The sequence below is a fragment of the Carassius gibelio genome, chromosome B13 (assembly GCF_023724105.1).
Source record: "Carassius gibelio isolate Cgi1373 ecotype wild population from Czech Republic chromosome B13, carGib1.2-hapl.c, whole genome shotgun sequence".
Taxonomy (NCBI): Eukaryota; Metazoa; Chordata; class Actinopteri; order Cypriniformes; family Cyprinidae; genus Carassius; species Carassius gibelio.
The window spans coordinates 30,319,072-30,330,255 of record NC_068408.1 but is presented as its reverse complement, the minus strand read 5'-3'; the positions used below and the strand labels follow the sequence as shown (position 1 = coordinate 30,330,255).

At 42.3% G+C, this 11,184-nt stretch overlaps 1 long non-coding RNA gene across 1 annotated transcript; it reads right to left on the bottom strand.

Moving 5' to 3' along the window:
- Nucleotides 1-3,083: 3,083 nt before the first annotated feature.
- On the bottom strand, nucleotides 3,084-4,060 carry LOC127970699 (uncharacterized). Its single transcript, XR_008156669.1, has 3 exons — nucleotides 3,670-4,060; nucleotides 3,280-3,368; nucleotides 3,084-3,204 (listed from the first exon to the last, which is right to left on the bottom strand). It is a non-coding gene; the product is annotated as an uncharacterized LOC127970699 (long non-coding RNA).
- Nucleotides 4,061-11,184: the final 7,124 nt, after the last annotated feature.

Genomic DNA, 11,184 nt, shown 5'->3' with positions numbered 1-11,184 from the left:
TCACAAGGTGAGGAAGTTGTTGGGGCAGTGGGCACGCCTTGGCTTGAGAGATGGGGTGATGTGCAGGACGATTAAAGACCCGAAGTCGGGAGAGGAGGTCCGCCAGGTGTTGGTGCCAGGGGGCCAGGTGCAGGCTTTGTTAGAGGCCTACCATACACAATTGGGGCATCAGGGGAATGAGAGGACGTTGTCGCTTCTGCGGCGACATTTCTACTGGCCCGGGATGGAGGCCGCTGTGAGTTTGTTCATTCAAGCATGCCCTCGATGTACCCTGTTTAAGGCTCGGAAGGAGGTGAAGGCCCCGATGGTTCCGATACAGGCCAGGGCCCCGTTGCATATCCTGGCCATGGATTATCTAACCTTGGGCAGGCCCATGGACCGCTACCAAAACATCTTGGTGGTCACCGACCTGTTTACCAAGTATACTTGGGCCATCCAGACTTTGGATCAGACAGCCAACGTGACCGCCACCGCTTTATGGAGGGCAGTGATTCAGCCTTTCGGATGCCCAGAATTCTTGCACAGTGACCAGGGGCCGAACTTTGAGTCCAGAGTGATCAGGGAGTTGTGTCGGGTGTATGGATGTACTAAGACCCATACTACCCCCTACCATCCCCAAGGGAATGGGTGCTGCGAACGCTTCAACCAGACTCTGTTGAGCCTACTGGGTACGCTGGACCAGGAACGTCAGAACGATTGGGTGAGTAACCTTCCTGCACTGGTCCAGGCCTATAACAACAGCGTCCACAGCACTACGGGGTACGCTCCGACCTACCTGATGTTCGGGAGACATGTGCGGTTGCCGACAGACTTGGTATTGGGGGTGGCCACGTTGGAAGAGACCTTGAGTTTGACCGAGTGGGTAAGATGCCACCACCAGCGCCTTCACTCTGCCTATGAGCAAGTCTCGGGGAGGATAAATGCTGCCGCAATTAAGAACAAACAGATATATGATCGGACGGCCAGAGAAGCCCCGTTGTTACCAGGAGAGAGAGTGCTGGTACGGGACAACCGGCGACAGGGGAAAGGGAAGTTGAGTGACCGTTGGGAGTCTGTTCCATATGTGGTGCAGCACCAGCAGCGGCTGGGGCAGCCGGTCTATGTACTTCGACCTGAGGGGAAGGCTGGACCAGAACGGGTATTACATCGCAACTTGATTCGGCCATGCCCGAACTACCCTAGACCTCCCCTAGAGGCATTACCAGCTCCGACTGTGTGCGCTCCGCCGTTGCAAGCATGGGCCATAGTTCCGAGGCTCCCAGAGGCTGAACCAAGGGGACTGGACCCCGGATCACCACCTAGACGGTCCCAACGAGAGAACCAAGGACGGCCCCCCGAGAGGTATGGGGATTGGGTTGAACAACCACGTTCTAGGGACTAGAACGATTTGGCGGGGGAGGATGTCACTGGGTGACTAATCCGGGCGGAACTGTAGTGTGGGAAATATTTCCGCCCGGACCAATTTAAGTGAAACATAAGTTCTGTTCCGGTTGGCCCAAGGCGGGGAAATTATCCAAAATACATGTCAGGTGTGGGAAGAGGACGTGTTGGATACCGATTGGAGGATCGGGAAGGATGCAGTGATATAAAAGGGGCTGGTTTATGAACAGGAGTAGGTTTTTGTTCTCCTGTTGTTCCACGGGATACGGAAGTGGCTGGTGTGGCGTGGATGTTGCGATTTACGGGCTGCAACGGAGAATCCAAGGAAAATGGATATTGGAAGTGCGGAGGAAGTTAAGTGATCGACCTTTTGTATGTTGTGTTTACCTCTTATTGTGGATTGAGTTGAAGGAGCGATCCTACGTTTGGAAGGCCCCTGAGTGAAGGAGATCATTGAATTCGTGTTGGGAGAGGACAACACTGTGCACTGGTGGGTGAAGACTTTACGAACATTTCTTGTATAATGTGGAGAGTGAATGACGGATGTGGAGGGAGACTAACCGCCTTTAAGAAAGGATTCCGACTGCATATCTCTCCGTAGCAGTGGAAAATCCCCCCCCCCCCCCTCTTGTGTTGATCTGATAATCCTCAGTGCTTGTGTGTTTACTCAGTGTTGATAGTAGTGCCTTGCGTTGGAGACCGCTGGGAAAGACGGAGAGACTCCGGTGTACGATATATCTGCCTGCTGTGGTCTGCCCTCCTGCCTTTGTCCATCTGACCCGCCCTGTCAGGACTCTGAGCCCGAAACGGGAATACACCACCGATCTTCTTTCACTGAGTGTGTGGAGTGTGGTGAGTGCTGCTATATTGAAGTGTACACACGAGAAGAATTGTAGTGCCTTTGTGGTGTGTGGTGTTTGTCCGTGGTTGTGTCCCTGGTCGTAGGAAGAGGCCTGACGGAGAGGAGTAGTGTATTGGTGGCAACCACAGTCTTTACCTTAAGTAAGCTGGAGCTCGGACGTGTTGGAGGCGCCTCTGGAGGAGGTTGGATGTCGTTGCCCACGCAGCAATCCCTCGAAGGACAACAGCCGATCCTCCCCCGTGTGCCCCCTTGTCAAGCTGGGCGGGAAGCCCAGTATTGTTTGCAGTTTCACCTGTAAGGCCCACCAGCCGTCAGTCATCGACTAAACCCGTATCTGCTTGGAATACAGACCTCTGAATATCTTCAGTGGTGAGTAGCGCATTAACAGCCCAGCCCCGTGAATACTCACCTGTGTATTGAACACTGTACTTACTTGAGAGCTAGAACCCCTGCACGCTAACAGCTCAGCCCTGTGAATACCCACCTGTGTATGGAACACTGTACTTACATTGAGAGCTAGAACCCCTGCACGCTAACAGCTCAGCCCTGTGAATACTTACCTGTGTATGGAACACTGTACTTACATTGAGAGCTAGAACCCCTGCACGCTAACAGCTCAGCCCTGTGAATACTTACCTGTGTATCGAACACTGTACTTACCTGAGAGCTAGAACCCCTGCACGCTAACAGCCCAGCCCTGTGAATACCCACCTGTGTATGGAACACTGTACTTACATTGAGAGCTAGAACCCCTGCACGCTAACAGCTCAGCCCTGTGAATACTTACCTGTGGATGGAACACTGTACTTACATTGAGAGCTAGAACCCCTGCACGCTAACAGCTCAGCCCTGTGAATACTTACCTGTGTATCGAACACTGTACTTACCTGAGAGCTAGAACCCCTGCACGCTAACAGCCCAGCCCTGTGAATACCCACCTGTGTATCGAACACTGTATTTACCTGAGAGCTAGAACCCCTGCACGCTAACAGCCCAGCCCTGTGAATACTTACCTGTGTATTGAACGCTGTACATACCTGAGAGCTAGAACCTCTGCACATTAACAGCCCAGCCCTGTGAATACTTACCTGTGTATTGAACGCTGTACTTACCTGAGAGCTAGAACCTCTGCACATTAACAGCCCAGCCCTGTGAATATCCACCTGTGTATCGAACACTGTACTTCCCTGAGAGCTAGAACCTCTGCACGCCAACAGCCCAGCCCTGTGAATACTTACCTGTGTATTGAACGCTGTACTTACCTAAGAGCAAGAACCTCTTCACATTAACAAGCCCAGCCCTGTGAATACCCACCTGTGTATTGAACACTGTACTTACTTGAGAGCTAGAACCCCTGCACGCTAACAGCCCAGCCCTTTGAATACTTACCTGTGTATGGAACACTGTACTTACTTGAGAGCTAGAACCCCTGCACGCTAACAGCTTAGCCCTGTGAATACTCACCTGTGTATTGAACTCTGTATTTACCTGAGAGCTAGAACCCCTGCACGTCAACTGCCTAGCTCTTGCTTTAAACTTACCTGGAGTGGAGTCGGCGGGAAATTAAGGGCTGAAGTGGAGTGTTGTCGAGGAAGGGCTGAAGAGGAGTGTTCTTGAGACTGGAATCCGTATTTGTGGATAAAGAATAGTTCGAGTCATCATTAGTTTTAAAGTTTCCTTACCCCTTTCCCCAAACTTTTAAACAAATAAAATTGTTACATTTTAATCTTGGTTGTCCGTCCATTCATTGGGGTGTTGTGGGACCTCCTCGAGGTGGAAGTTAGAGGGAGGAGCGAGACCCGTTGAATTGGTGGTCCGCTCCGGCCTGTGACACTAACATACATGTTGTTGTTTTAGATGTTTTAACAAGTTTATACAATTCTTCTCCTATAGTAGAGAATGAGTGGAATTGTTCATCAGGGGGTCTATAGTGCCCTATAGATCTATATGATGCAATACTGTAGCTGATGGATGCATGGTTACAATTTTATCTGTAATAGTATCAATCTTGGAAGTCGTTCATAAAGTCATCACTGCTGTGCTGTTGGGAAATGTCAACACATGTTGAGGCTTTATTTTTTGTTAATTTAGCCACTGCATTGAACAAATACCTGGGGATATGTTTTTTTTTTTTAAAGAGATGAAAAGTAATGCTTTTCTGTAGGAAGTGGTACTTCCCCCCAAGCAATATGAAATACCTCTAGTTTTGTTTTCTTCCAGCTGCGCTCCATTTTTCGGGCTGCTCTCTTTAGGGTGTGAGTGTGTTCATTATACCATGGTGTCAGACAGTTTCCCTTAATCTTCTTTAAGCGTAAAGAAGCAACCTTATGTACAATGCTAGAAAAGAGAGAGTCCATAGTTTCTGTTACATCATCAAGTTGTTCTGAGCTATTGGATATGCTGAGGAATTGAGATAAATCAGGAATATTACTTACAAAGTAGTCTGTGGTAGAAGTGATAGTTCTACTTGTAACAAGGATTAGAATTTACAGTTTTGCACAAGACTAGATAATGATCTGTGGTATCATCGCTTGGTTGCAAATTTCAACACCATCAACATCAATTCCATGTGAACGTATTAAATCTAGAGTATGATTTCCACAATGAGTAGGTCCTGACACGTGTTGTCTAACCCCAATAGAGTTCAAAATGTCTGTGAATGTTGATCCCAGTGCATCTTTTTCATTATCAACATATTAAAATCATATTAAATATTAAAATCACCAGCAGTTCCTTATTATATCTGTTTTTTATTTGTTCAACATCATTTTAATCCAGCCATTGAGAGGGACCAGAGCATATTACAGTTTCTGACATCGTACTTGCAAGTTCATACACCTCTTTAATGTCTGGCGAAGTTGAACATCATTAGCGCCGGTGTGAATATCAATCTTACTAAATTTACGTTTAGCATTAGCCAGCGCTTTTAAATTTGCCAAGATGTGAGGCACTCTGGCTCCCAGTAAACATTGTACTATGATGGCTGGTGTCTCTGTTTTTATGTTCCATACAATAGAATGACCAATAACTAGAGCACTTTGATCAGGTTTCTCAGTGGGTGCATCACTGAGTGGGGAGAACCTGTATAATTAGGGTGACCAAACGTGCCATTTTCCCAGGACACGTCCTGGCCAGGATTTCTAGATTCACTAAAATATCCATGTTTTGGCTTTGTTTGCGCTGTGCAGACCAATTGTTGTGCGACAAAGTACCGTGAGAGCTTTTGTGCTTTTGAATGGCTCTCACGGTACTTTGATGTCATACACCTGCTTCAAGTCGAACACTAATATCTACACATGTTTGCAGCACTTTGACCATTCTCTGTAGATCCCACCTTCACATGCACCACTATTGGTTGATTATGTAAAAAATCTGCATGTTACTGGTCAAACGATCATTACCTTCATTAAGAATGAAAACAGGTAACCAATGCCAAAACCTGGATATTTTATGCGATAAAGAACCGCGACTATGGTGCCTCACAGTCACCCAATTGCCCTGCAACAGAGGCTCTGTAACCAGAACCGAACAATTTACAGGTCTCCCTGAGCTAGTCGCATCCAAAGCCATATCCCTCACATTTTTACTATCCTTAATTAAGGTTTGGATGTGTGTCTCTAATTCTGAAACCTTCTCTGTCACCCTTATCATTTCCTTGCAATGTAACTATACAATGTAACTATACATGTGACAAGTGGACTTGTGACAGCCAAATCACCGATATATAAGGGATTATGTACATCCAGCCAGTTGTTCTCCCCAAAAGGTTCGAAAGGCTGGATGTACATTATCCTGCTTATTACACGGCTATTGCCACAAAAGTAAATAAATGGATGCAAAATATTGATTTGAGAAATATTTGAACGTAAAGCTTCTGTGAAGACAGCAGTTGCGAGCAAGCAGCAAATTCAAACTAAACTGACATTTAAGGGACACAGTTCAGTCAAATCAAGTATTACACAACATTTCGCAACAAAATAATTAATGCAATAAAATAATTAAGATGAAAATGTTTTAAAACCTTACCAGTTTGTTTGTTCTGTTATAATCCATTACAGCATACAAAACAATAATAGTAAAATGGCAGCAGCTGCCAGGATGACATAATTAAACAATTTTACACCATTTTAAATCGAGTTTTAATATTTTATTAGCTAAACAAACTCAAAGCTTCCACCAAGAAAAAATAGTTCAAGCAAGAGTACAGCGCTGACTGCTATTACCCGGATGAGCCTGTGTTATTAATTTTTACAGGTCGTTATCGAGGGATAACATACCTCGGAATGTTGTGATTGACCAATCAGAATCAAGTATTCCACAGAGCCGTCTAATAAGGTATGTGATTTTGCTCTTGCACCCAAGTACTTTTTTCAATTAGACTCTTCAAAACATTAAAAACAAACAATCAAACAATATGCAATTTAGTTTTCTGCTGTATGAATTAAATGTATTTATTCATAATGGATTTGCTTTTATTCCTCATGCTTTGCCCAATGATAAGCATTTCAACTTGGAGACAGGTGGTGTTTGTTTTTGGCCTCATTTTCATCCTTATGAAACCTCAGTCTATCAAAACTCATTCCAAATTTTTTTAACTGTCTGTAAATTATCAAATGTAGGTGCCACTAGGGGAAGACAGTGATTATATGAAGTCTGAAGAAAAAAACACCAGATTTCTGTAGAATAGACAATATATTAAAGCAGACTTTTTATTGTTTTTATTATTTTCAATGTTTTTATTATTTTTTTTTATTTTTTACAACAAATAAATATGTTGACATCAACAAGTAATATTGTTTGATTAAGTTGTATCTAATGCAGTAATGCAGTAATTTGAAAATATAGTACAATTCCTGGTCTTCTATACAAGATGTTGTTTTATATCTTTCTTGTCTGGCTTTGTTAACTCTGGTATTACTGAAGAATTAATAAAACAAATTAACATCTGCTTTATTGAACACACTCATCAATACTGGCAAAGGCGGCACCTTTACCCTCAGAGTAGTGCCCGTTATGGTTGATCAATGATACCTGACCAAAGCGCGGAATTGGGACATTACTGTTCTATTGTAGATAGTGACACTAAATCAGCTGTCCAGAAACTCCAGTGCTTTTCTCTAGTGATTTTAAAATGAGTTTATATTGTTTCCAGATTTGGGTGTCAAGAGAATGTGCTCAGTGAATCTGAAACTCTGGGAGGTAAAAAACAACAACAAAAACAGCTGTCAGCATGTGAACCGTTCTAGTTCTCCTCAGTTAATTCAGAGTTTACTCAAGCTGTACCTGAAAAAGAGAAAGACAAAAAAAGCCTGTGAGTCTGTAAGTAATGGGAAAAGAATGGAAAAAAGACAAGCCAGCCCTGGCTAATCAGTAAACATAGGTAGTGCTTCAGTCACCCGGCTTATGCAGCGTTCAACTTCAGAATAATGAATCATCAAGTGTTTCTAAACAAATCTTTTTACTATTCTAGTACGAGTCCACCTGCAGCGTCCACCTCCTGTAATTATTGTTAACCACACCAGTAAATGCAGTCTAAAAGAATGGAGCTCAATCTCCACAGCCTGGCGTATTGTGCATTCTAGCCGCATCTGGTACTGTCCATCACTCCATAAGCCTCCTAACACTAGAATAATCACTCTCTATAACCTCCGAGTCATGCCATTCCACCAACACATCATAGTCACACAGATCACCTTTGTGGCACATTGTGATGAAAGGTTTTCTCTATTCCCTCAGATTTTGGAGGACAGGATTTTGTCATGGCAACCAAATGAGTATTTTTTTTTTCCCTGTCAAGCTGTTTGATAGACTCAGAAATTAGGTTTTGACATGTTTTAGTGCAAGGAAGGCCATCCGTTGTGTTTAAAAGAGGTTGTATTTGTTCAGCCAGAGGTCTTCATCCAATCTATTTCCACTCTTGAGAAACATACATTCTCTTAAGCCTAGAGGATGTCATTAAAAGATTGGCTTCTAGCAATACCCAAAGTATTCCCATTAAGATAACCCGCAATTTAGAAACAGACATGTGTTGTGATCAATTATTTCTGTGTGCTGCAGGGAAAGGGAACATGCTAGATTATCTAACCATTTTCAGCTTTAGTCGAACACTTAAAAGACACACTAATGTAATTTGAATTAAGGAAAATTGGCCAGATTATTTTAAAATAAAAAAGGCCATTTTATGAATGCAAATTGCTTCAATCATTTATTTATTTATTTTCTCGCCAGAATTGTCTGTTCATTACTTGTTATCCATATTCACAGAATGGAAATTAGTCATGGCACTATCAAAGAATATCTAACTAGAAAAAATAAATGATACATAGGTCAAAATTTGAATATGACACATGTTTGGCAAAGGTGCAAGGTGACCTTTGACATGAAGGTTGTGGGTTTGGGAACACACTTACTGAAAAAAATCATTCTTTGTATGCACTGGGTGATCAAATAAAATGACAATGAATTAGCAGTCATAAACATTAGAAAATATTAAACATGCTGATGTTTTGTGTTTTTATACATCAGCATCCAGTGGCACACTTGATATAGTATTAAGTGATGCTTCTAGTTATGAAATTAAAGACTGTCCCTTGCAATCCAATCAGAGCTGCTCTCAGTTGAGGCATATTACACCATGTGTGAACTCCGATCTGTTTCAGCTGTCCGCTTGTGATTGGTTACCCGAGCTGGATGTTAATACCAGTCGTAAACAGTGCCTAGGTCACTTTTGGAAGAAAGGCTCTGCCAAATGTTTAATGCAGATGTAGAGGTGCTAAACAAGACCCAATAAGCACAACCACACAGGAAGGGAAGTCAACGAGATTAATCAATATATCTTCCAAGCTCTGTCACAGAGCTGTTAATGATATTATCAAATCATCACCTCATACGATTGATAAGTACACTGATAAAGCATCAAGTAAAGAGGGATAACATTACCTGAGCACAGGGCCAAGAGGAGAGAATGGTTGCAGCCCTGAGGGAGTGTGTGTGTGTGTGTGTGTGTGTGTGTGTGTGTGTGTGTGTGTGTGTGTGTGTGTGTGTGTGTGTGTGTGTGTGTTTGCATGAGCCGCAGATTGACAGTGTGGAAAATAATGCTCTTATTTCCCCTGGGGTCACAACATCCCATCCTCTGCCCATCATCCTGTAAGCTTAGCATGCTAAATACAAAATTAACTACAGCCTAAACACAGACATGACCCACACAGACAGTGCAATTAAATGTGAGGAGATCCCATATGACACAATATGAAAGTAGTTGTGCAAAGACTGTTGTAGTAAGTGATTATGGGAGTAGTTAAATTGGGAAATGTGCTTTGTCATGATATAATGCATGCAAACTTAAGTATCCTAAAAAGCGGCTTTTCAATAAATATGAAATATAAATTATCCTAAATGTAATTTTATTTCATATAGAATATGACATTCTTGACACGTTTCATGAAAAGCACGTGTTATGCAGCTTTTTTATGTTGAAGTTTTGCTAAGTAATAATTTGGATTTTATACTGACATCTATCTGCATGGTGCAGCATCATACCTTACGTGTCTGTGTGTGTGTGTGTGTGTGTGTGTGTGTGTGTGTGCGCGTGTGCGTGTGCGTGTGTGTGTGTGTGTGTGTGTGTGTGTGTGTGTGTTTTGTGTAACTATAAAAACAAAGATCGCAATCACAGGTGGGATCACCATAAGGGTGTAACATAATGTTGTTGAAATTTTAGACTTAGTAAAAAACTTAATAAATACTTTAAAAACATAATATGATACTTCATATTATTTGATTTAATATAATTTCATGTTATAATATAAATAAACTTGGAATTCACGGTGTAAACTTCTCTTACCGCATGTGTCTGAAAATATCTATTCATGAGTAGTCTCCCCTTGTATTCATGTAAGTAGGATGTAAATTCTGATTCGTTCTTTAAATCTTAAACCATCATAGAACAATTCAAAATTTCATTACTTATAATGTCGGACTATTAAATACAATTAAACAAGTCTGTGATCTGTCAGTGGTCTTCATAGATCACCGTGGTTCAGTGATTCAGGTGCCTCCTGCGCTGCTAGGCTGGATATCCATGTCAAAATATTCACAACAGCTTCAGAGATAGCATTCATACTATCACACACCTGACCGGCACAATCACATTTAAAGTTTATTTCATTTTTTGGCAAGTTATAAATGGTGTAAGTAAAAACATTTCAATGAAGCATACACAAAGCAAGTAAGGTCGATTTAAGAGTGTGAACAATTCAAATAAGCTACATTTTAGAAAAATATTTCTTTCCACTTCCTCTATATCACCTTCACACAATGGTGTTCTAAACAGTGCATCATGTTACTGCGGACTTTGCCTGAAGTATCGATCCCGCGCCACTCGTTTACTGCTCAGGTGGTTGTGGACCACAGTTTCACTTAACCGAAGGACACAGGCACATCTGAATTCACAAAGAGAGAGAGAGAGGGTATTTAGCCTTGTCCGAGAACAACTTATTTTCTGGAAAAAAAAGAACACATTTGTTATCTTTCCAAAGCAAATCTGGAAAATTTAGTCTGGCAGCTACCTGATCGTTATCTACAGTTAAATTAAGTTCTCTGTTCATCTCAGTTGACGGTGCCTATTTCTGCTGTTGGGCTGTTTAAATGTAAGGAATCACACCCCAGTGATCCATTATGTAGACTACCATCAGTGCTTCCATGCAAATCTGAGATCTCTTTAGCATGTTTATGTCTGTGGATGAATAAAACCACATCCTGTCATGCTAATAACCACATGCTCTTTGTTAAATATAATTATCTAAGGGACATTAAAAAAAATGGCTATAAGAAATTGAAACCGTTTATTAGGGTCACTTAATATCAAATGGCACACTAATTGAAAAACATGAAAAGAGCTGAAGAACCTGGAGCCTGTGTGCTTCTCTATCTTTCACAGAGGATAG